Raw genomic sequence first — 26,654 nt, 5'->3', positions numbered from 1 at the left:
AGCAGCATAATTTTAAATATGTAACTAGTACTCTCAATAAAATAAAACAAATAAAATGGTGCGATATGACAGAGAGTGACAGGGTGGGGAGGGAGTGATTTCAAATTGGGTTCTTAGGAATGTCGTCTCTGAGGAGGTTACATGTGAGCTGAGATCTGAATGAGAAGGAGAAAATTAGTCTAGAAAGATGGGCTGAGAAGAAGAACCGTCGCTCTCAGGATTCTGTGCCGGACAAATGGCTATCAGTTATCAACCTTATGTTTCACTGTTCTCCATCCACACCTGCCGCTCCAGCCAGGTGTGTGCCAAGAGTGACAACCCTACCTTCACCCCTCCATGGAGGTGATGTTCTTTGTAAGCCCCAAGTCACTCTTCACAACCCCCAAGTCTAGGTGCCTTCTTACTTACAAGTCCTTAAATAGCAGTAAAGGGGAGGAGGAAATTTTCATGCATGGTCTGGGGAAAACCATCACCCATTCATTCCAGCACCTTCAGCCTGAGGGAAAAGGGCCCGAGTGTTGGGTAAGGAAGACGTCACCAAATGTCCAAAACGGCATGGTGACTTTGGGGACTCTGGTGTCCAGCCAATTGGAGGACCAGTCTGTCAACTGACAGCTGGTCGTTTAGTGCACTGTCTTGATACACATGAGATCTGATTAACCCCTTTTGAAAGATTCCTCTGCTTATTTCCAGGGGGCACCTGGCAGCAGAGACTGGAAACTGTGTTGACGCTAAGGAGGAATGCTCCTGAATCTGCCACCTGGATCTGGAAGCCACACTGTCACTGAGTTTCAGGAGCCTCCTAACAGTAAGTGTCCTCCCATGATTTGCTTCTCCTGCCTCTAAGCCTGTAGATGCTATTATTCTAGAATGCTCAGACCTTTCCAGTCTGTCAGTGCAAACGTTGCCTATCATTCAAAGCCATCTCCCTAAAACCTTTCCCGGTGACTCTGGCTTCTCACATCCCCTGTCATGCTTAGCAGGTTACCCTCGGAGACTCTGCTTTATTAGAACTGCATTCTTATAAAGCTTTTATCCCAGAAATTACAATGACCAGCCTGGTCCTGCCTTACTCCCATCCAAAGGAGATTCAAGAGAAAGGGAAAAGGAGTTGACAAGTGAGTAGAGACAGGACTGGCCCTGCTCTCTACAGTTCTTTAGGGACTTCAGAGAGAGGCCTTCCCAGTTTGAATGAAACTGGTCTTTCTAGTTCAAGGTCAGTGTGGAAGGTCACAGTGTGGAAGGAACAGAAGAATTGCCAAGGGGCTTACCACACATGCAGATCTCTGGGGACCAGCCCTAGAGGTTCTCCTTCCCTGAATCTGGAATCTGTGTTTGTAACAAGTACCCTCAGGGAACTGGGATATTGCTTATCTGTGAACCTTTTGAGAAACACTTGTATAATGAAGAGTAAAGGACCATCGTCCCCTGCTGCCTTCTTCCTTGTAACATGGGGCTCTATTTTAAGATGGGATCCTAAAATTCTAGTCCATTCAACAAATTCAACAAACAAACATTTACCAGTACCATACTAGGCATAGGATTAGGCCATAAAAATATTTGGGACATACTTATACTAAAAAATTGTGTGTTGTTTCTCTGAAATTTGAATTTAACTGGGCGTTTTGTATTTTATTTGGCACTGCCAGGTGGCCTGGGGTGGGAGGAGCTGTTGCAGGTTGGGTCCCCTGGCAAGCAGACTGAGATGGAGTTCAACGTGCAGGATGCTTATTGGGAAGCACCCTTGAGATCAACACCTGTGGGAGGGAGCAGAAAAAAGCTAGATCGGCTGAGAAAGAAGGCAAACTGAGATGTAGGCCCAACACCCTCAACAAATCCTACACGCAGCTGTGAACCAAAAAGCTTCGGAGTTGCTCCACACTGGGCTGAAACGACTGGGACTTTATACCCCGGCTTCCGTCCATCTGTGGGTATCAGGTGCCTCGGGAAGTGTGTGACCTCGGGCAGGGCGCTTCCTGCAGCTGCAGCAGGCCCTGAAGGGGCTGTCCTTGAAGGCTCTCTGTGGACAGCACCCCCAGCACCCCGGCAAGCCCTTCCTTGAAGGGGGTCCCACTTCCTTGCAGGTGGTGGATCTTTGTGTTTACAGCAACAGTCTGAGATCTAGCTATGAAGTCAGTGTGGGTTCCAGCCATTAAAAATTAATGTGATCTTATTTTATACCTGAGACATTGCAATGCCTGGATATAGTGGTTATGTTGATTTAGCACAAAGCCTCTGGCCTACAATTGTGCATTACCACTGGCTTTTTTGAGCTGGTTCATGGTATGATATTTTTGTAGATGCCAACTTTCAAACTCCCACCAGCCCAGAAAATAGAATTCTAAGAAGTGAATGAGTGATTGACAGGGAAACCTCTCAAGGTTTAAGGGACAGAGCTGGTGGACAGCTGTGGTCACTGGCTAAACGTGAGTTAATGAACACCTTTGATTCCTACAGCAGAGCATGACCAGGACAGTTTGCCTAACCCTCTCTCCCATTTTCCATCCATTTGTTCAGCCAACAAGTACTAATTGACCTTGGCCACAGAAATAAGAGCCCCTATTTCCCACATAGCAGAATTTCTGAGAGCTTCCTATTAGTGCAGTTTGAGGGACGATGGAAAGGCTATTTTTGTTACTAATATGTTTAGGTTTTTCACAGCTTCCAATGCCTCATTTGCTTTTCTTTGAAGCATCACAGCCTCTCTTCCCTCTACATCAATAATTTATTAAAAACACTGGTTTCCATAGCAACTTCAAAGGTTAACAGCTCATCTAGGCCAGAAGGATCTTCTGAAACTGTTTATCACAGAATCACCAGGTCTTCCAGACAAAAAACAAAAGAAAACCTCAGATACTTAAAATATTTAAAAGCTAAACACTGAGAGAATAAACACGCACACACATAGATTTGCCTGACAGTGTAATGCGGGATTTTCCGCATTCGAGCATGTGATTATAGTGTAGGAATGGGGCAGAATTCCCCAGAGATGCAGGCACGACACCATGCGAGGGGTTGTGGGGCTAGAGGAAGGGAGTGGGCCCTGGTGACAGTGAGAATGATATTTGCCTGATGGAAAGGTTCAGGGGGAGCCGCTTGGGTCGCAGGGTTAGAGTTCCTCATCTTCGTCAAATGTTGGAAGAATGCTTAAGATTCGGTTATCATATTTCTGATTTTAGAGAGGACAAAAACAGGTTTAGAGAAAAATGATACTTGGGAGAGCAAAGAGCAGAAAAACAAAAAGTAGAGTGAGGGTGGGGTGGCCATGAAGGGTGCCAGGACCACGCAGGGCTGCTGTCTCCTGCGGTTGAGCAAGGCGGAGGTACCACCCCATTCCATCAAGCTGGGTGTGGCTCTGGCTTGAGGACTCGGCATCAGCCTGGCTGCGCTGCCATCTGAGCCTCTGTCTCCCCAGTCCTCCTTCCTCCCCAGCTTCCTTCTACAGGTGTCAGGTGCAGTCTACAGACTGCATCTCAGTCTGAAACTCTTGCAGCCTTCTTCCCCCTCCCTAAATAATTCCCTTGTGTGTCTAATTCTTTTTAAACATCTGCTTCTAGAGGACCCAAACTAAAGCAGATGGAACTAGAAATGGATAAAAAGCAAGGAAGAGTCAAGATATATTTTGAATACATTGGCCAAAGTTATCTTGGTCTTTAAAGGAGTGAGTATGAAGTGAGTCTGATCAATGCTCAGAACTTAGAGCAGGCAAGTCTGTGAAGTCCGTGTGCTCATGATCAAACTTTAAAAACTGCTCCATAAGTTCAGTGGGTGTTTCTGTCAATCCTCGGACACTGTAATGGTAGAGGCCCTTTATGGAGAAGAGGAAGAACAAAAATGTCAAACTTATTTATTTATTTATTTATTTTTTGAGACAGAGTCTCACTCTGTTGCCTGGGCTAGAGTGCCGTGGCGTCAGCCTAGCTCACAGCAACCTCAAACTCCTGGGCTCCAGCAATCCTCCTGCCTCAGCCTCCCGAATAGCTGGGACTACAGGCATGTGCCATCATGCCCGGATAATTTTTTATACATATTTTTAGTTGTCCATATAATTTCTTTCTATTTTTAGTAGAGACAGGGTCTCGCTCTTGCTCAGGCTGATCTCGAACTCCTGAGCTCAAACAATCTTCCCGCCTCAGCCTCCCAGAGTGCTAGGATTACAGGTGTGAGCCACCTCGCCCGGCATCCATTCACTTCTGATGGACATTTGGTTATTTCTAGAGTTTTACTATTATGAATAAGACCACTATAAGCATTTGCATACAAGTCCTTGTATGGACACGTTTTCATTTTTCTTGGGTAAAACAGGATGTAATTGCTGGATTGTATAACTGTATGTTCAACTTTATGAGAAACAAACTATTTTCCAAAGTGGTTGTATCATTTTACATTCTTGACAGTAATACATGAGAGCTCCAGTTGCTTCATATCCTTGCCAACACTTGGTATCATCAGTTTTTATAATTTTAGCCATTCTAGTGAATGCATAGTGGTATCTCACTGTGGTTTTACTTTACATCTTCCTGAAGGCTAATAATGTTGAGCATCTCTTCATGTGCATATCGGACATTTATTATCATCTTCTGTGAAGTGTTCAAACACATTGCCAATTTTAAAAATTGAGTAGTCTTATCATTACTGAATTATAACAGTTCTTTAAATATTCTGGATACAAGTCTTTGGCCCTATGTATGTATTGTGAATATTTTTTCCCATTATGAGACTTTACTATTTCCTTATTAATAATGTATTGAAAGAGAACTATATAATTTTGATAAAGTTCAATCATCAACTTTCTAACTTGTGCTTTTTGTGCCCAATCTAAGAAATCTTTGCCTATGCCAGATTCAGAAGTATTTTCTGCTATATTTTCTTCTATAAGTTTTAGATCTTTAGATGTTATTTTTAGGTTTATAATTCATTTTAAATAAATTTTTGTGTATGATATAAAGTAAGAGTTAAGTTTCAGTCTTTTCATATGGATATTTTGTTGTTCCAGCACCATTTGATGAAAAGACTATTTTCACCATTAAATTGCCTTGATACCTTTATAAAAAATTTATTGATCATAGATGTGTGGGTCTATTTTAGGACTTTCTCCTCTGTTTTATCAATCTATACGCCAATCCTTATGCAAATACCACTCTTTCTTGATTACTGTACATCTTATAGTAAACCTTGAAATCAAGTAATGCACATCCTCCAACTTTGTTCTTTCCTTCAAAGTTGTTTTGGCTCTTCTAGGTTCTTTATATTTCCATATAAATTTTAGAAATACCTTATCAATTTCTAAAGTTTTTTTGGATTTTGCCTGAAAATGAATCAAATCTATAGATCAATTTTGGAAGAACTGACATCTTAATAATATTGAATTTTCCAGTACATGAACATGGTATATTTCTCCATTTTGGACTATAGGTTTAAATGTAAGTTTTGGTCCATTGTTTTTTATGTCTTCTGGGATTCTAGTGATCTATATCTTTAATATTCTTTGTTTATTTTCCATTTTAACTATTTTCTCTCTGAACCTTTTTACTTCTTTTTTTAGTTCATTTAAATTTTCTTGTTTATTTTCATGCCTCTTCTCAATCCTCTTAAAATTTCATTTCAGTCTATTCTCCATTGGGTACTTGTAATACAGCCTTTATTCTTAAGATGATTTTGTCTTTTTCTTTCCTGAGTTCAATAAATCAATAAATTTATGTATTTACTTTGTTCATTTCTGTTCTTGGTTTTTGAACTTCTGATTCAAGGTGGTTTTAATATTTCCAAATGTTTGTTTGAAGATGTCAATTCCATTTGAAATTTTGTGTTTTGAAGTTGTTTTGTGGTTGTTTTTTGGGAAGAATTTTACCAGCTAAAATACTTTGATTCTCATTTTTCCCCCGTAGAGTGGCTTTGCATGGATTTAGGATGCTTTGTGTCATTTCATGGCATTTTATGAATTTATAATAATTTACCATTCCTAGTTCAAGATCACCCTCTTCTGTCAGTGTAGTGAAGTACAGTTCCTTTGAAGGATGGCTTTTTTTTTTTTTTTAAGTTGTGGGGAGGATAATTTTTGATGTCCTTTTTATTATTTACCTATTCCAATTTCATGATGTCCTACTCTGATTTTTTTTTTATTTTGATGTTGTCTTATTTTGTTTCCTTGAAGATTTTTTTTTTTTTAAGAGATGGAGTCCGACCATGTTTTCCAAGCTGGACTCGAACTCCTGGGCTCAAGTGACCTTCCCAGCTCAGCCAACCAAGTAGCTGGAACTATACAGGTGAATACCAAGTGGCTTTCTTGAAGATTTTAAATAGTTTCACTTTAAAATCCTTTTCAAACTCTTCTGTCATTTCAGGATATACATCTCTTGTTTGTGAGTACCTTTCATCGTGCTAAATATGTTTTTGAACTTTTCTGGAAATCTCATATTGCATGGGAATTTTCTCCCACACTTCCCAGCCCGTTAGGCAGTTTCTTGGCTGTCTTAGCCTTGATCTCATGAGTTGACTCGGCTCAACCTAGGCCATATGTTTGCAGCTCAACTCAGACTTCCTCATTTCCGGGGTGACAGCTCTCCACAATCCACATGGTACAGACCAGTGTGGGGACCCACTTGGAACCCAGGAGTTGGTATAAAGATTATTTTAAGCTAAAGACATGTGAGATTCAATAGACACAGGAAAAAAAAAAAAAACCTCGGAGCTTCCCTTGTCTGACTAAAAGTAGCAACTTCTGGGACGTGAGGCTGCCATAAATCCCCTGTCCCAGGGAGAGTCACTACCATCAAGAAAAGAGAAAGACCACTAGCTCCCGCATAAACAAGCATTATAACAAACTTTCTATTTTTTTCCTGAGGCAAAGTCCTGCTCTGTCACCCTGGCTAGAGTGCCATGGCATCAGCCTAGCTCACAGCAACCTCAAACTCTTGGGCTCAAGTGATCCCTCTGCCTCAGCCTCCCAAGTAGCTGGGACTGCAGGCATGCACCACAATGCCCAGCTAATTTTTTCTGTATATTTTTAATTGTCCAGCTAATTTCTTTCTATTTTTTTAGTAGAGACGGGGTCTCGCTCTTGCTCAGGCTGGTTTCGAACTCCTGAGCTCAAACAATCCACCTGCCTTGGCCTCCCAGAGTGCTAGGATTACAGGCGTGAGCCACTATAACGAACTTTCTTAACTCCCAGTTGTTCTCCTAAAAATCCATTTGTCTTTCCTGAAGAAACCTATTTGTTCTTCTCATAGGAGCCTTTCCCCCTTTTCCTTTCCCTTGCTATGTTTGGTATATAAGCCCCAAATTCTAACAACCCCTTCGAGTGAGCATCAGTGCTCATACTCCTGCGTGTGTGCACATTGCATGTGAAATAAACTCTATTTTCTTGCTAATCCCTCTTTTGTCAGTTTAAATTCACAAGCCCCCAGTCACTGAATCTAAGAGGGTTAAGGAAAAGTTTTTTCTCCCCAACACCAGGAATAGGACTCTGCTTTGGAGGCTGAGTAAGTTGTGGCTTTCTGTCACAATTCTAGACATATGGATGGAGCTCTATAGTCTACTGTTCTTGCATAGGAGTTCCTGCCCAGGTTCCCATCACCAGGAGGTGCATTTAGTCCTTCCCCTGAAGGTATTTAACTCCTGTCTTGTTTGCCTGGTTCCAGCCTTACAATTTGTCCCTCTGGTTTTACACTTTGCTTATTGTTTAGGTTTCACTCTCTGGTTTTGAGCCACTGAAATTTTTCTCTTGTATTTTGAGAGCGGCCTAAAAATATATATTTAATATCTTTTCTTTCATTCCTGTAGATTTGGAGTACAGGAAAGAACATTATGAATACATTTGTTCTGAGACCTTTATCCAGAGGTTTTCAGGTCTTTTAAGAAGTGAAAATGAAAATATTTATCTGAATTCAAAGAAAAGTCCCTCAATCCAGTAATTCTGCTTCTGGAAATCTTATTTGGGGGAGTAATCCAAAAAGTAGGGAAAAAAAAAAAAGAGCTTCATGCACAAAGATGTTCATGGCAGTATTATATTTATTATAAAGATCTGGATATATTATAAATATTTCTCTAAAATAGGGAAATATTTAATGAATATATCCACTCCATGTAATATTAAGCAGCTACTAAAAATAATAATTTACAAAGAATGTGTAATATAAGAAATGCTTATTATAACACAAGGGAGAGAATTGTTCTTAGCCATTTTTTGTTGTTTTGCATAGGTGTACTTTTAAAAAGAAGCATAGAAAGAATGGACAGAAAGCACATTGAAGTGCTAAAAAGTGGTTGTCTCTTGGTTTTTCTTTACTTTCAAAATGTTATGTTATGTGTATGAATTATTTTTACAATAGGAAGAGACCTACGTTAATACGTTGACAACAAGCTGAGTGACAGAAGAATGAAATTTTAAGCTAGGTGTGCTTTCAATGATTATAGAGAATGGATTGGCATGCCACAAAAGGATTGAATCTAAAACACCAGAGGGAGCTTTTGTGTTACAGGATTATTCATTGTGAGTAGATGGATTTTCAGCGTCAGGGTACAAGTAGCACCAGTTTGGTGACACAGAGCAAGGAGGCAGGGCTAGAAGGGCCTGGCAGATGGCAAGAACCTACAGTCTGCAGGCAAGTGGCCGTGAGCCAGGATCAGATGACGGAAAGGGCAAGCTAGGAGAGGCTGCACTGGGGGAGGCCGTTGGTGGGGGGCAGACAGGAGCCAACATTTACTGAGTGGTCGCTGAGTTTGTGCCAGGCACTGTTTTGGATCCCGAAAAAATAAATGAAGAAGATTTACCTTCATGAAACTTAAAGTTCAAGGCAAGGTTTTCAAGCTTTTTTTTTTGGAAAGTGTCAGTGAGCATCTTAGGTTTTGTGGGGCTATACAATCTGTCACAACTACTCAACTCTGCCATTGTAGTGCAGCAGAAGCAGCCACAGACAACAGTAAGTGAGTGGGTGAGGCTGAGCTCCATCGAAACTTTTTTTGCAAAAACAGACAGTGGTGGGATTCGGCCAGTGGCCATAGTTTGCCAACTCCTGCTCTAGGTGGAAGAGAGACCTTAAATAAGTCAATAAGTCAATATGATAATTATAGATTATGATCATTGTCAGGAAGGAAATTTAAAAAGGTGATATAGTAGTGAATTACTTTGTATTTTACCTTTTACTGAGGTGTGACGTCCATACAGTAAAGTACACATATCTCAAGGTATAGAATGTTCTTAGCACCCCAGAACTGAGTCCTGAAGGACCAGAATGATCTATTCATCCACAGAGCTGGGCAAGGGGAAGCATTCCAGGCCGAAGGGAGAACAAGTGCAAGATCCTGAGGCAGAGAAAGGGCTGGCATCTTCCAGGAATAGAAAGGGGGTCCACGTGGCTGGATAGCAGTAAGCAAGGAACAGGGTGGGCTGTGTGGGTAGAGGAATAGCCTACAGATATTGGAGGCCATTGTGAACATTCTGTATCTTATTCTAAATGCAGTGGGAGAGCAGTGGAGGGCTTTAAATAGAACGACACGAACTGACAGAAGTTTGAAGATGATCAGTGAGCCAATGTCTTATTTCTGGACTTTTTTATAGTGGTGTTCAGTTAGGGCTGGGGACAAGGACTGGAGGCTGGGAGCACCCAGCCTCAGCTGGAGTTGAGGTGGGCTGTGTGAGGAAAAGCCATCCGGTGCACCACTACCATACACCACGTGCTGAACCACAGGTGTCGATCTATTTTGTAAAATACCTCTTTGAAATAGTACTGTAACTGGATTTATTGACACCTGTTTCAGAGCACTTTATTAGGAGACACTTTAAGAATTGTGCATCAATTATAGACAGGAACCTGAAGAAAAGCAAGCAGGGAGTTCAGAGTTCATAGGTGAGGTCAGCTGGCAGGTAGGTAAGATATTATGCATAGAGAGGGCGAGGTGGAAGCTCGTGGGTTCAGGCTGCAGGAGGGCATCAGAATGCACGATTAGCACCCAGGAGAAGACCCCCGGCGGTTGGAGGAATTAGAGAGGTTTGGTTTGATTGTGCGTGGCTTGGTTCTGATTTGATTTTTTGGAGACATATTTATTGTAGGGAATGGTTACACCGAGTGTCCCTGTGATGGTAAAGAGAGAGAGAGAGGTGCAAGAAGGAATGGAGTGTGGATGGATAATTAGAGAAAGTGACCATTTGGGGTTCAAGCCTTCCCTCCCTCTTTTCTTTTTTAAGTATACGGCGGATGAGAGAGCAAGGTGAAGAAATTTAATCGGCACGTGCCACCTTATTACGATTGCCACGGAGCAAACACATATTAAAATATTATGCATGTTTATCTGACATTCAAATTTAACAAAGCACTCTATTTTTATTTGCGAAATCTGGCTGTCCGTGTACACTTATGGCATCAGCGAGTGGAATCTCCTCCTAATTACTCCCTGCTAATTGGAGACAGCTGCCACCAGGAGGCAGCCGGGCGCTGTGTCCACCTAAGAAGAGCTCTCGGGAGCTCTGAGTCCACCTTCCTCTCCAGCCCTCCGGATGGATATCCAGTCCCGGTTCGAACCACAACTTTCTACTGCCCACTCCTAATCTTGCCTTATTAAAATAGCTAAACTCTTAAGAAACATTTAAACCCCTGTTAAAATGCAAACGGAATTGAGAATAGAACATGTACCCTATCTTCCTAATTAATTGCAGTTAGAAATTAATTTGTCTTCCTTTTTTAAAAAAAAAAAACCCTGAATTTGGCTTTAACTAACTACTTGCAGCTCCTGTCATTCGCCCGCTTGACCTGGGGGTCCCCTTCCCAGCAGCCCCCCTGTCCTCTATCCACACTGGCTCTCTGCCTCTCTCTCCACCCATCCCCTCCTTCCTCAGCCCGTCACTATGGTTACGTGGGACTTGTTTCCGTGGCGGCCTCTTCCATAGCCTGCTTCTGCAGCAATTTCCCCCGTGAATCCCAACTCTGTTATCTCTGCCGGTATCCTCCTTCAATGGAGAAAAAGGACCAGGGAGAGAGGCAGGGTATGGGAGGATGATCATCCTAGCAGCCCAGATATCAAAATTCTTTCTATCTGTTACCAGGAGACTTTCTCCAACTAATATTTTCTCTTCCTTTTTTTCCTTCTTTATGAGGAAAAGCTAACTCCTGACCCCATCCTTCTAACTCTGGTGTAAACATAAATCCACTTGTAACAGTTATCTAGACACCTCTTGGCCTTATGGCTAAAATAACACTGAGCAATGGTTTTCTTCTTTAAATATCTCCAACTCTGGAAGTTCAAAGAGTCCCTTTAGCACAGAAAAATGGACTGAATAAAGAACACCGGTTCTGTCACATAGGGGAGACATCAACATAGAAAATGTTAACCAAATCAGTCCGGGCCACAGGAAGATGTTTTAGAGCAGCGGTCCCCAACCTTTTTGGCACCAGAGACCAGTGTCATGGAAGACAATTTTTCCATCCATGGACGGTGGGGGATGGGGGGAGCTCAGGTGAGTGATGATGGGGAGCGGCTGTAAATCCAGGTGAAGCTTCGCTTGCTCACGCCCACCAATCACCTCCTGTTGTGCACCCTCGCCACCTCCATTGCTAAATTTCATGGAAGATAATTTTTCCATAGATGGGGTGAGGGGTGCGAAGCTCTGCGTCCTGGTCCCTAACAGACCACAGACTGGTACTGGTCTGCTGCCCCGGGGCTGGGGACTGCAGTTTTAGAGGACAGCCTCCTAGATAGCCCTGTAATGAGATGCTTAAAGACAAAGGCCTCCGGAATAAGAAACTTTCCCAGAGAGTTGTAGAGAAAAAGTCCCCTACAGTTTGCAAGTAGCAAAGATGATACCAGAAATCTTTTGGTACAATGACACGGAAGCAAAGACCAGAAATAGCAGTGTTTCAGTGAGTATTTGGATTTTGGTTTGTTTGGTTTCTGGTAACTTGAGACTCTGTGAGTTAGGTAGTTTTCCATGCTTCTTGTGAGGTACAGGATAACCTATTCAAATTATGCAAATATCCATTTAAAGGAAGAGGCAGAATTATGTTAGTCTCTTCTGTAATTCTATTGAAACTATGATTCATAGGGTCCGTTCTCAAAGAAGACTTGCATCAAATGAGCAGTCCAGCAACATTTTTAAAAACATCATAAAAGAGCTGTAACCCACAGAAACACATCTTCAAATCCCCATGTCCTTGCCCATCCACTGCCCATACACAGCTCTTTCTGGGTTTCTCTCTCCCAAAGGTGCCTTCTGACACCCTCCTCCAGTCCAACCTGTGCACGACTTTGTGTTATTCTGCTTCACAGGAGTCCCCAAGACAAGACTTTGCTGGGAGGGCTGCCGGAGAGGAAGAAATTGAGTAGAAAAAGCCAGAACCTTCTTAAACTTGCATGGCCACTGGAAGAGCTAAGAACACATTGACAGCAACAATTTTGCATGGTTAGAGTTACATTTTTGGTCACAAAACGTAAGTTTCCTTTAAGCATCTGAGCATCTGCCCAGACCCACTGGGACAGTCATCTCAAGCAGTGACAACTTTGAGTAGTACTTAGTACTTGATAAGATGCTACTCAGAAGGCTGGGTGAGTCTTGCTGTGTTCAAGGGCAGTAACATTAACTACACTCAGCCTCCCTGCCCTTAACCAAAGAGGAAAGGGAGGCTGTTTGTTCTGGCATGAAGCCAGCTCTGTCATTGTTCATACAACTCTTGCTGCCTCACCGTCACCTGAGTTGGAACATTGACCGCCCTGCTAAGAGGGTAGAGAGCAGAAGTCTATGGGGAAGATGAGAGCAAAGTGTTTCTATTATCCCCCCTTTGTGGTGGAGGTGGTGGACATTGGTACCATAGGCAATGCCCTGATAAATCTGTCGTTGCGTACAGGGAAGGATGGGTGGTTGTTCACGCTGAATTGAATTAATTGTTGATATCTTGGCTGAGTCATTAGGAGTTTGTTTCAGTCTTCAGCTCTGCATGATGCACAGCTGAATTTCATGACTGCCGTTCTGACTGTTCCTCTTGGGATGAACAGGCTTTGGGGCACTAATCCAATCTCTCCAGAGATAGGCCAGTGGGGTTGATTTCAGGGAAGAACAGAAGCTTCAAGAAGGACTGACTATGGGTGCTGTCTTCCTACTGAGCAAAGTCCATTAAGAATACCAAAGCAAGATACTATTTAAATATTTTCTTCTGTTTCATACTCTTCCTCTGGCCCCTACTGCCTTCCTTCTCATCTTGCTGAGGCAGGACGTTGGCAAATCTTATTCAGCAAAACGATCAGAACCTTGGTAGCCCCTTGGTATCTCCTCAAAATCTTGGACCATGTTCTTGGAATCTCCAGAATGGTCTAGCCGACCACTTTCTTTCCACAAACTTCCATGGGCACATTCACCATGCCTTTTCTGAGGACCACCCTTTGTGTCCCAGTCTCCTGGAGCGTGGATGTCCTTAGGGCTGCCATGTGGGCACAGTGGCCACTTGCATGGGCAGGCTGGTCATGGTGGGCTTGTTCTGCTTGTTAACTATTGGGTCATGTCCCCCGTCCCTCCTCCCCCAAAAGGCTGAGGTTCTTGCCCTCCAACTCTCCTTCCTCAGCATTCCCTAACAGGTACCAAAACCTCCTATCACTAAGAAGTGTGGCATGAAGCCACGTTGCAGCTTCCAGGTAGAGTTTATCTGACATGTCCGCGTGAATGATTCTGGCATCCATCATAATGGATAATAGGTTGTTTCTGGGAAGAGCCACGAGATATGGTCAGAAAATGTCTGAGCTCATCAATTCTGCCCTGACTCTCATTCAATTTGTTGTCACATGGTTATATCTCTTGACCTTGCCCCTGCAAATTGTGGTAGTTCCTGTTTGGGAGCCTCTAAACACAGAGCCATTTGCTATAGTGTAATAATAATAATTATTTTGATTCACCAGCTGTAGCATCCTTAAAGTTGTGGCTGAGAATTATAGAAATTTCAAACATCAGCATCAGGTTGACCCTTTAAACTGGAAGGAAAAGGGAGAAGATTTGGAAAGATATTGATGGGGGTGAAATCAAGTAGCTGGAGATAAAGGAGACTGGGTTTAGATACCCCAACATGCTAGGTTATTGGGGATCAGTAACACATGCCAAATTTTATTTTATCCTAAATATCTCCTGAAGGTCTTGGACTGGCCTCTCCAGCCCTTCCAAGCACACTAATGCAGGTTGGTAGCATAGTGCCTGGGATGTATGAATACTTCTGGAGGGATCCTTTTACCACGTAGCCTTTCTTCTTTGCTGCAGAAGAGCTTTCCACAAGTGAGTGTATTATTAGTATAAGTGGTCTGCCCTTTGCCCCCCTATAAGTGTAAATATAATAAACATAAACATCTGGCTGACATCACTGAGGCCTCATATTGGCCTCAGTTTAGGAGGGTGAAATAGTGAAACCCTCATCAAACCAACAGTGATATCTCCAAAAGATGGCTGGGGTGGGGTCCAGAGGGAGTGTAGTTCCTTTTCATCTCCATGGTGGGGAAAACTTCCCTTTAAAAAAGTTATCCAAGTATTATATGAAAATGATTTCTGAAAATCAAATAAAGGAATTCCAATAAAAATAGTGATCCCCTGCCCTGCCCCTGTCCCATCCCTTTCCCCTGGGGCAGCCACTTTCAGCTGTTTCAGCTGCTTCTAATGATACGTGCTATACTTCTGTATTCTGAATGGAGTAGTCTGCATAGGCCAAAATTTCTGGCTTTATATGTTCAAGTTTTTCGTGTTTTACTTTCCTTATCTGTAAAGTAGGTTGTTGACAATAATAGCACACAGATTGATGAGATGATTGAGTGAGTCAAGTCATGGAAAGCAGTTGCGTTGACACATACCAAGTGTTTCCATAAGTGTTAGCTTTTAATTAAAATGTTTTGGTTAAATGAATATTCTATGTTTATATTATTATAAATATATAAATAATGTTCCCTGCTGATAATTGCTTACTTTTTCTACTTTACAAGTACTTTATTTTTCTGGAGTTAATAATTGTATTTCCACTTGCTTAGTTTTCTGCGTACCTATTACTAATTCTCAAATCCTCCAGGAGCCTTTCGGTACAAAAACATATCAAATAATCTGGCAGCTCCAATTTTTTTTTCCTGGGACCTCCTTCCAGGAGCCCTCTATTGGCCTGTGCTCCTGGCCCTCTTGCTGTCTTTGCCAGCTGCTCAGCAGTCATCTTGGAACTGCCCTCTGTCGTCATCCTCACAATTCCTCTGCTTTTCATCTATGTTGAATCACATTTTCTCAATCTTATGTCTTCCTGTTTCTTCATTTACTCCCTCATTTTAGTGAAGTATATCCTGCAGTAACTTCTAAAGAAAGGTTTGTGGAAGGTAAAATTTATGACACCTTGGGAGCCTAAAACTGTCTTTTTTCCACCCAGCAGCAGAGTCAGGGAAGAGGACTGGGGATCCCCAGTTTGGTATGCAGGCTTTTACGTAACCCATTTGTTTAAGACCTGAGCTGTATGCTGGTCTCTGCTATGCCTTGTGTGCTCAGGCCTGGAATCTTGTCTGGTCAGTTTCTCCAGGGAACAAAGCACTGATTTCTTGACTAAGATAGTGGTGGAGGGGGTTGTGCTTAGTTGTGTCAAGTAACTGAGGGGACCTAGGGACCTAATGGCTCCATGTAAGGTCTTTTGACCAACACCTGCATTCTTCTGTGGAACCTGGTGAATCAAAATCCAGAGCCTTTCTACAGTTCCGTCTAAGTTATGATTTAATTCTTTTTAAATTTTGATTTTATCGTGGTAAGAATACTTAATGTGAGATCAACCTTTTTAACACATTTTTAAGTGTACAATACAGTATTGTTAATTATAGGAGCAAAATGGCATAGCAGATTTCTACAACTTACTCATCTTATATAATTGAGACTTTATGCTTGTTGATTAGCAACTCCCTATTTCCCTCTTCTCCCAGCCCTCGGAAACTGCAATTCTACTCTCTGATTATGTGAGTTTGGCTATTTTAGATTCCTCATATGAGTGGAATTATGAGTATTTATTTTTCTGGGACTGGCTTATTTCACTTAGAATAGTGGCCTCAAGGTTCATGCATGTTGTCACCTATAGCAGGATTTCCTTCTTTTTAAAGGCTGAATGATGCTCCACTGTGTGTATATACCACATTTCTTTTATACATTCTTCTGTCAGTGGACATTTCAGTTGTTTCCACATATTGGCTACTGTGAATAGTGCTGCAATGAACATTAGAGTGCTAGTATCTCTTTGAAATCCTAATTTTAATTTTCTTGGATAATCCCAGAAGTGAGGATTGCTAGATCATATGGTAGTTTTGTTTTTAATTTTTGAGCCTCCATACTGTTTTCCTTAGTGGCTATACCATTTTGCATTTTTACCAATACTGTACAAGGGTTCCAATTTCTCCACATTCTCACCAACACTTATTGTCTTTTGTTCTTTTGATAATAGCCATTCCAGTAGGTGTGAGATTATAGCTCATTGTGGTTTTGATTTGAATTTCCCTGATGATTAGTGATGTTGAGCATCATTTTATATATCTGTTGGCCATTTGTGTATCTTTTCTTGAGAAATGTCTATTCAAATCTTTAGCTCATTTTAAAACCAGGTTATTATTTTTATTGATATTAAATTGTAGGAGTTTCTTATATATTTTGGATATTAACCCCTTATTTGATATATGGCTTGCAGATATTTCTCCTATTGTGTAGGCTGCCTTTTCACTCTGTTGATTGTTTCCGTTGTTGTGCAGAAGCCTTTTAGTTTGATGTAGTCCTACTTGCCTATTTTTGTTTTGTTGCTGGGCCTTTGGTGTTACATCCATGAAATCATGGCCCAGACCAACATCGTGAAGTTTTCCCCTGTGTTTTCTTCTAGGAGTTTTACAGTTGTAGTTTACTTTTTTGTTTGTTTGTTTGTTTGTTTGTTTTTTGAGACAGCGTCTCACTCTGTCACCCAGGCTGGAGTACAGTGGCGTCATCATAGCTCACTGCAACCTCCAATGCCTGGGCTTACCAGCGATCCTCTTGCCTCAGCCTCCCAAGTAGCTGGGACCACAGGTGCACCACCATGCCCAGCTGGTGGTTTTAGTTTTTTGCTTTTGATGTGTTCTCTGCCAGTCCTTAGGTGGCAGTTTTCTTCACTCTGTTATCAGTTACCACTCTTCTTCTACCCTTACCCTAAGCCCCTTTTTTGAGGTGAATAATTGATAACTTCTTAATCTTATATAAAGTACCATGCAAATACAACTTTGAGCTCCACCATCCAACCTGAATATTCCATTCCTCCTGAGCCCCTCATGAACAAAATTCCTAAACGTCTGTCAAACTTTACTGTTATGCTGAGATTACTCTTGGGTTTGCAGGTGAAAGCAGAACTTGGCAAAGGCCTCTTCTGGTTATATGTCAAAGTGAATTGCCATGTTTCCTTGTCATTTTAAATGTATTTTCTTTCATTTATTCATATATTCATACATGTACGCCACACCTGAGTTAAGCTCCTACTATATACCAGCCACTTTGTTGGGGATACAGTCATGAAGAAAACACAGCCCCACCTGTAACCTGCATATTACATTGTATCAGTGTGGTTTTCATTAGGGCTATTGGCAAATGTTTGTTTCTTTTTTCTACCACCTTCCAGACACATAGTGGGATTACATTTCTCTGCCCCATTGGCTTTAGGCATGGCCATATGACTTGCTTTAGCCAGCAGAGTATGAACAGAAATGATGTGTGTCAACTTCCAGGCAGGTGCTTTAAGAGCCAGTGCACACTTTGGCATGTCACTTTTCCCTCTGCTATAGTTACTTGACAGTATTCTGTATACTGGCTAGTCTATTAACGCATACATTAATGTATGATGATTATGATGACTTGGAACAGAGTTCTCAGTAGCATAAATAAGAAGTAAGTCTTCATTACTTTAAGCCACTAAGATTTGAGGGCTATTAAAGGATCACTAAATAACCCAGCCTACATTGACTGATACAATCAATGTAAGTATAGACGATCATTAAGGCTCTAGTTTCAGACACATGTGGGTTTAAATCCTGGTTCTTCTATCTACTAACTCTACGAGCTATATGACTTTGGGTAGATTTCCAAACCTCTCTAAACTTTAGTTCTTTCTCTAGAAAATAAGGATAATAATAGCATTGTTGTGAGAATTAAATGGCTAAATGCACGTAAAATAGCACATGTCCTGCACATAGTAAATGCTCAATAAATGATAAATATTATTATTGCTTTCAATCATTAACAACATTTTTAGCCTATTAAACATAGGTGCTTAGGTCATCTAAAGACAGGAAGAATGGATGTAAGGCAGTGGAGTTAGTGCAGTAGATGGAATACTGTCTTTTAGGAGATGAGAAAAGAGTAAGTTCTTCAAGCTTGTGGTGAAAATAAGTGCACATATGATTATTTTGTGATAGTGGAGGGAACGAGATCTTTATATTTGGTCTTCAAAAATAGTATCTCTGCTTGTTCATACTCCATTCGGAGTACTAGTCCTTCTTTACTAAACCTCTGTGCTAAAAATATTCCATTCCCATTTGGTACAGTGAAATGTCATATCCCTTAAACACCAACATACCAAATGCTGCTTGCAGATACTCAGCCCAGCAAACCCAAGGCAACAGGAAATTGTGATCTTCCTCAGCTTGTTCACTCTGCGCATCTCAACAGATTATTCTGAAAAAATGTCTGAATCTTAATTGTTATCTTAGAGCTGTCCTAGAATTACGAAAGTAAAGAACACATCTACTGTAAAAAAAGGTGATATTGGGTTAAGATCTCCACACTTTCAAGCTGGTCTCTCACCCCCACCCCCACCATTATAGAATGGACAGAGAGTTATAGAATTTTCAGATGACTTGGTTTAGTTCCAAGATCTTATAGAAAATTGAGTCCCAAAGAAACTTAAATGTAGGATAATACTTAAAACTTCTATGTTCTAGAGCTTTTGGATAACTTTTTCTAACCATAGGCTTGGTGTTCTTGACATGCCACTGGTCAGTCCAATGACTATTTATACCAGAGGCTCCGAAGTTCCAGTTAGTGGGCCGGTGGTGGGCTAGCAACATCAGAATCACCCAAGGGAGGTTTCAAAATAAAAATTCCTAGATCTCATTCTTTAAAAATTCAGGTGTAGTGGGTCTGAGGTGGGACCTCAGGAATTTGTGTACTTAGTTAACTTTCTAGATGATTCTGGGGGCACCCAGACTGGGAACCATTATTAACAGAAGTCAGTGTTTTATGTTCCATTCTTTTCTACTGAAATTGCCTATGGTAATTTTAGCTGCTAACTAGGTACCCAGAGGAAAGCTAAGTCAGGAAAGTCCTGGGCCACTAAGGATGCTCTAAGATTTTAATCCATAAAGCCAACCTCAAGGTGATTAAAGTATGGAGAGAGGGCAGCATTAGCTGTCCTTGCCAGGTAGAGATTGATTTGAAATGGAAGCACTTCCAAGTACAGAATGGAAAGTGATCTAGAAACACTTGGTCTCTCTCCTCCCAGAGATGGGTGGCCACTAAATCAGAATTGGCAGCTTGACTGCTCTTGGGAAAACATCATTTTGAAATAAAGGATATCAGTTTAAATATTTTAAAACAGAATATTTGAGGGAACACAATTTAAACTGCATATAGAAAATGTAACAGTGAACCATCATGAATAATAGACAAAAGATAGGAGATACATTTTGTCAAGTTTTACAAATAAGAGCTGGAAAGGATCTTTGAAACCTTTTAGTGAAGGGATTGTAGACGCATCTGAGGGTGTGGCCCTCCCTTAGCAACTCTGGCTTTCTAAGTAGAGGTTGTCAATAAAGGCCACACCTCCTACTGATAGCGTTTGTTGTTTTGTCTGGCATCCTTTCCTTCTTTTTAATAGCACTCCAGTTTTACTTCGGGGAATCACTCTTATCTCGCTCTCAGTCCATGGGGTTCTCACCCATGGGTTCCAGAGGTGGGCACATGACTCGAGCTTGGCCAATAAGAATTCTATCCTCAGCCATAACAGTTGCATCAGGATGGACACTGGGCCAATGAGCATCAGCCCTGAACTTTCTCTAGAACTGCTGGGAAAGAGTTGTTCCCAGTCTTTCTGCTGGGCACGGCTAACCCAGCAGGACTAATGTTGGAACTGCTGGTATAATAGCTTTCCTGTGAAAGGAGAGACTGACCTAGGGAAAAGTCAACACAGAGAAAAATAGAGTCAAGAGTCGGAGAATGACAGATTTATGAAAATATCATCTAAGCATCTGGTCCAGGTATTTCTGAAGCTAGGTGTACTTTTATGTTTCAACTAGTTTACTTAGGTTTTGGGAACTTTCAACCAAAAGAATCCTGACCACCGTGACTTCTCAGGGATCAGAGTCTGGGATGAAGAAATGGTCATGTGTATTTGGAAAAATCCTGATAATTCTAATACACCCATTGAGAATGGACAGGGTTTGGAAACAGAAAATGAGAGTCTGCTTTTCCTCACTGGAGCACTTCTGGCTGAGAATAACTTAAGCTAGTTGAGGAAGCTTGGCCAAGATCACATGGCTAGAATACAGCAAACCTCCTCTGAGCTTGATTCTGTCATAGGCAAAAAATAAGCAATATACGTTAAAAAAAGCAAAAGCATACACCACTTCTTAATATAACTTTGCTGACAGAGATAATGTGGTAGAATTGATTCATTTTATCATTCAAGGATATCTGACTCTTATTGACATGAAAACCAGACAGAAATTTGAAGACCTATTTTTCACATAATGTTCCCTTCACTGATACAAATATCAACCACATTTCAAGAAAAGCAAGTTTTATTAAAACATAGGTAATTTTCTGGAGGTCAAAGTCCCTCAATGTTCCCTGATAAGAATGCAAATGCATGCTTATCACAGACCTGATTAATGGTATCTTCCATGTTGGAGCATGAGAGTGCTGCTGGGGTGGTCTGCTCACCTGGCTCTGACCCTCTGTCTGTCCCTCTCTTGGTGGGCTCCACAGCCTCACCTGGGTTTTTGTTCCACCTCTTCTAGGAGTCCACAGACATCCTCAGCTCTCACAGAAAAGGATGTGATGATGTATAGGAGTCTTCTGCCTAGCCCGAGTGACGATGACAGGTCCTATACAACAATGCACCACTTTTGCAATTTGTACCAACTTAGCAGAATGGAATGGTCAGATGCAGGCTCCTAGCTCAGACTTGCTAGCTGTGTGTTCACGGGCAAGTTACTAACCTCATCAGTACAACGGAGGTATTAAGAGTAAACCATCTCCTGGGATACATTTGAGGCTTATACAGTATTTAACCTACAAACCTATTCTATTACTTTCATTATTTACATTTTACAGATGAGATTGATTACCTTGCCCAAGGGCATAGAGCTCGAAGAGGCCACACCAAGCACAAACCCAGCTCTGCCTTAAGCATGTGCTGTTACCACTATGCCCACTGCCCCAGAGACAGAAATATTGTGGGCACCAACAAGATTCACCAACAGGCAAAAATCCCAGAAAACATGGGCCATGATTCACTTCTCTTTTAGACCTCTATAGAACTTATTTTTATCTCTTTTAAGTCAATTTTTTGCATGCTAGCTTCTAGGAATAAGCTCCACCATTTTGTAAATCATTTAAGGGTAAGGACAACTTTTTGCTCATTTTTGTTTTCCTGCTATCATCTACCATAGTGCTTTGTATATAGTAGGTGTTCATTAATCACCTTCAATAAAATTGGGCCTGTTGTGTCCTTGGCCCTACCAAAGCCCTGCACTACTGGGGACACTTCAGGTTCCTATATTAAAGATATTTTATTTAGAATTGTTAAACATGTGTGGGTAAACAGGGCCAAGGGAATGAAGGACAAATGACAGTTGTCCTGGGATATGGCACTATTAAGAGGACTGATTTCTGGAACATCGTTTTGCTGGGGATTATTGCTAAAAGCTTCAGCTAGGGAGGATGCTCCCTCTGGGACATCTCTGAGTGGTACTGACCATGTGGTTCCCTCTCTGGGGATAAAAACTTCAAAGGGTGTAGACTTCATAAAAGTGTTAGCATCCAGCTTCCTACCCTTTTTGCTCTCCTTGAGTTAATTAAATCAGTTCTCATCCTTTAGTTTTGTGGGCCAGGTTTTAGGTAGATCTGCAGTGTATGTGTTTTAATAAGGATTTACTCAGGAAATAAATTGTGGCTTTCTTACTTTCCAGTCCACCTGGGGTTGCCCCTGGAGAGCCAGCAGCCAGTGCAAGCCTATTCTTTTGGGGTAATCCCTGGCTGGCCAGGATTCTTTGTGGGGCTGGGAACTCCCTGAAAGCTAGGCAAACAGGAATGCTGAAGCTGCTGGGCCTAAGCTATTTGACTTCCACCGATTTTCTGAAGCCCCTCCAAAGGAGGACTATTCTAGGAGCTTAAGGGTGGGGTGGATGGAAGAATCACATGTGCCTAAGACACAGTCCTGACCCTCAGGGTTGTGTAATCCGGTGGGAGAAATGGATATATCAGCAACTAACCATAACACAAGGCAGAATGAATTATGAGCCTCTCCCATGGGAAAAGCAATGGGCTGAGAAAGCCAGAGAAAGGAGAAATCACATCTAACTGGTTGGAGGAGAGAGGCGAAGATTTCAAAATGTAGAAAAGTGGGGAAAGGGCATTGTAGGTGGTCAGTGCAGCCCGGGCACAGAAGCATGGAAGTGCTTAGATATACAGGGATTGGCCAATTGTAGGGGTCACTGGAGTGTGGGCAAAGGGGAGATGCTGCAGTGGAGGAAGGTGGGCCCGATCTTAAACTCCATTTTCAAGACTTGCCAGGGCCAATTTAGGACTTCCTAAAATGTGGTGTCCCTGGAGGCCCTGACATTCTTGGTAGCAATTATGTTAAAATGCCTTTACACCCCACATTGTGATTGACGTGTAAGAGCTGAGTTGAGCTGAGCTGTAATTTGTTCCATGTAACTAGAGATATGGTCCTAGGACCAAAGCCAGTTCAGGAATGGTTTGGGGTGAGATAAATACAGACCTTGAGACATTGCCATGACAACCAAGCATATGATCATTTTTCTAGTAATTTCTTTTTATTTTAATTTCTAAAAGTATTGGTTCACAACACAATTGGAAATACATTGGCCCAAAAATACATTGGAGATTTTTAAAAATTTCCATGGTCCAAACAATTTTAGTACATTGGAATTTTTTTTTTTTAAAGTTGAGAAGCACTGGTCTGGTTGAGATATTACTTTTTGAAGAAATTTGAGATTGGAGATGACAGAGGAAAGAGTCAGTGAACTTGAAGATAGATCAATAGAAATTATAAATCTGAACTCCAGAGAGAAAAAAAAATTGAAATATCTAGTATTTCCCATCATATCTACATTATAGTAAATTGTGCCTAAACATTCTGAGTTAATTGTTAGATAATTTTGTGGCAAGCACGGAAATCTATCCAACCTAACCTAAAACAAAATGTGTGTGTGTGTGTGTGTGTGTGTGTGTGTGTTTGTGTGTGTGGTTATTAGATGTTTATAGAAGTACATCAAGGGATTCAAGGGCAGGGAGCTGCATCCAATAAAGGCGTGGTCCCCTTGCTCCAACTTGGGACAGCTGAGAGGGGACCACCTGCCTCTGAGCTTCCTGCAGGGTTACCTGAGGCTTTGGTTAGAATTTCAACATAACTGGCTTCTCCCTCCGCAAAGGTGTTGACCTCAGGAGTGCTCCTTAGTAAATGTTTGTGCATTAACTTCTCAGAGTCCGGTTCCCAGGTAGCCTGACCTGGACCACCACCCCTCCCCACTCACCTCTTCTTCCCCCTGCCTCCCTCCTCTCCTTCCTCTTTGCTCTCCTTTCTTCCTACCCCCTTTCTCTCCTTTCTTCTCTCCCTGTTCTTTCCCTTCCTTTCTCCCTCAGACTGTATAATTTCTAACTTCTTTCTGAACGTGTTTGTCACTTTCTTCTCACTTTTCTGACCAGTTTCCTCTGATCTTGTGGGGCATGGCCCATCATGGCTGCCCCCAAATGGTGTCCTCAGCTCCTCTGCCACCATCACTGTGCCGCATGCCATTGGTATCCCACCCAGACACCCTTTACTAGGCTGGTGCCCTCGTCTTGCAGCTGCTGTGGATGTCGGTTAATAACAGCTCCCATGGGTACCTGTCTCTGGAGGACTGTCCTTAGCCAACCGGAACCTTCTCTCCTGGAGATGCCTGACAGGTTATGCCCCGCACTCTTTGGCCAATGATTGTAAGATGAGGGGACACAAAAGTCCACCCTCCTTGCCTCAAGGTGGGACATGTTCTGTGGTACAAGTCACACTCTAGAGTTCCCCCATGGGATGGGGATCAGGCTAGACTTTTCCCATCTTTGTGTAGCATCTTCCCCTGCCCTACATAGTCTTTTCTCACTCCCTTACAGGTGTTTCTCTCCCTCAATAAAGCCCTCTGCTTCCAGGGAACGGTATTTAAGATCATGGTGCCTGTGGCTAGTTTGGCCCAGCCTCTGCTGTCCTAATTCCAAATATCCAGGAGGGAGCACTGGCTTGGCTCAGGTGGAGCCCAGTCCCACTTCTGGGATGAACACCTGGAGTTCATTCCAGGTGAGCAGTGGGGGTTCAAGCCAGGTGTGATCTGTGGCTGGACAGGGGACAGAGTTAAACAGTTTAGAGTAGAAGAGGGGTATAGAGAGAGGGGGCAACTCTCAGAAAAGGTTAGTCAATTCCTGCAAAGTGGGCCCTGCCACATGTCCTCCTCCTCGGTCTGTCTTTCTTTCTTTCTTTCTTTCTTTCTTTTTTTTTTTTGAGACAGAGTCTCGCTCTGTTGCCTGGGCTAGAGTGCCATAGCGTCAGCCTAGCTCACAGCAACCTCAAACTCCTGGGCTTAAGTGATCCTTCTGCCTCAGCCTCCCAAGTAGCTGAGACTACAGGCATGTGCCACCATGCCTGGCTAATTTTTTTTCTGTATATATTTTTAGCTGTCCAAATGATTTCTTTCTATTTTTAGTAGAGACGGGGTCTTGCTCTTGCTCAGGCTGGTCTTGAACTCCTGAGCTCAAACAATCCGCCCGCTTCGGCCTCCCAGAGTGCTAGGATTACAGGCGTGAGCCACCGCGCCTGGCCCAGTCTTTCTTGAATTTATTTTCTCACTCTGCCTCCTCATTCCTCATCTCTCTCCCCATCGACAGCCCAGGTTCAAATCGGAGAGTGAGTTTTTGAGAGTGGCACCATGTGATGGAGAGAGGACTGGGTTGAGCATCAGGAAGCCTGGAAGGTGGTCCTGACTCCGCCGCTCTCTTCACCCCTCTGGGTCTTGGGCTGTAAGGTAAATTACAGAGTAGGTTTGCTAACTTCAGTCAATGCTTCTCTGAAAACAAGCAAGGTGGAATCCAGGTCTTTAATCTCTGCTCTCCTGAGCTCAGCACAGTGCCTGGCACAGAGTAAGAACACTCATAAAGTATTTAAAAAAAAAAAAGGAGCTATTCTCTAAAAATGAAAGGACAGTGAATTACATTAAGACTATAAGGTACAGCATGACCCCAAAGTGTGCAATATTCTGAGCATGGAGCCTGTTGGCGACAGCTATCACTTTGGTGAGTGCTCATTTGCGCCAGTTCTGTGTTAAGTACTTCACTGGTGTTGTGTAACAAATCACCCCAAAACTTAGACATTTAAAATAATTTAAGCCATTTTATTATGCTTGTAGAATCTATGTCAGGAATTTGGACAGGACCCCATGGGGCTGGCTTTCTTCTGCTCCACAATGTCTGGGGCCTCAGTTGGGAGGACCTGATGTTTGGTAGTCACTTGACAGCTGGGGCTGGAGTCACCTGGAGGCATCTTCACTCACAGACCAGTGGTTAAGGATGGCTGTTGGCAGGGACCTCAGCTGGGGCTGTTACCAAAGCACCTACAAATAGTTTCTCCGTGGGACCCAGGCTTCATCACAGAATGATGGCCCCAAGCTGGTCGGACTTTCTATGTAGCTGCTCAGGGCTCCAAAAGCAAGTACCCACATTTACAAGGCAGAAGAGAACTTTCATAGTTTTTATGATCTAGCCTGAGAAGTCACCTGTATTATTTCCACCACATTCTATTACAAGCAAGTCACAAACCCATCTATATCTAAGAATAGATTAATTAGGCCCCACCTCTTGCTGGAGTCAGGGCAAGGTTCTTACAGAACATGCGGGATGGAAGATGGTGTTGTGGCCATATTTGGAAAATACAATCAGGTACTATCTCATTTAATCCTTCCATTATTCTTGGAAGTAGGTATTATTGTCCCTCTTTACAGATGCAGTAACTGAGGCTCAGACGGGTTAAGTGACTTGCCTCTGGACAAAGCCAGCAAGTACATAGCAGAGCTGGACTTAAACCTAGTCTGCACAAAGCAGGTGTTCTCCAACAGCCCATGATGCCGCTTATAGGAAAAGGGAACTGAAAAAAGTAAAAGACATTCCAAGGCCAGTTCTTCCTATGTGCAGGATTGGGAGTAAGAATTGTTTTCTCCCCTATCTTTGATGTCAGAGTTAATCTTTCCTGTCTGGGTAAAGGAATCTGGTTTTTGTGCATAACTCCCCAGGGTGTTGCTTCCCAGAGACTATGTAAGTATTGCGTGTACCTTTGATGCCTCAAGTCTGCCAGAAAGGCCCCGGGCAGAGGGGCTGCTGTCTGCCCGCCCCCAGCCCAGTCGTATGGCAA

The 26,654-nt window shown here is 42.4% G+C and overlaps 1 long non-coding RNA gene across 2 annotated transcripts in view; it reads left to right on the top strand.

Annotated features, from left to right (window-relative positions):
* The window catches only part of LOC138376523 (uncharacterized), a 49,032-nt gene that overhangs the window by 4,473 nt on the left and 17,905 nt on the right, over positions 1–26,654 (top strand). The window contains exons 3-4 of one of the 2 annotated variants that reach the window (XR_011231669.1): positions 694–808; positions 12,262–12,422. This is a non-coding gene — a long non-coding RNA (uncharacterized lncRNA). The remainder of the gene's footprint in view (positions 1–693; positions 809–12,261; positions 12,423–26,654) is intronic. The other variant, XR_011231670.1, reaches the window with a different exon arrangement.

The sequence above is a fragment of the Eulemur rufifrons genome, chromosome 28 (genome assembly GCF_041146395.1).
Source record: "Eulemur rufifrons isolate Redbay chromosome 28, OSU_ERuf_1, whole genome shotgun sequence".
Classification (NCBI taxonomy): domain Eukaryota; kingdom Metazoa; phylum Chordata; class Mammalia; order Primates; family Lemuridae; genus Eulemur; species Eulemur rufifrons.
Note: the sequence above shows the minus strand (reverse complement) of the source record. Positions and strands in the feature narration are given on the sequence as shown.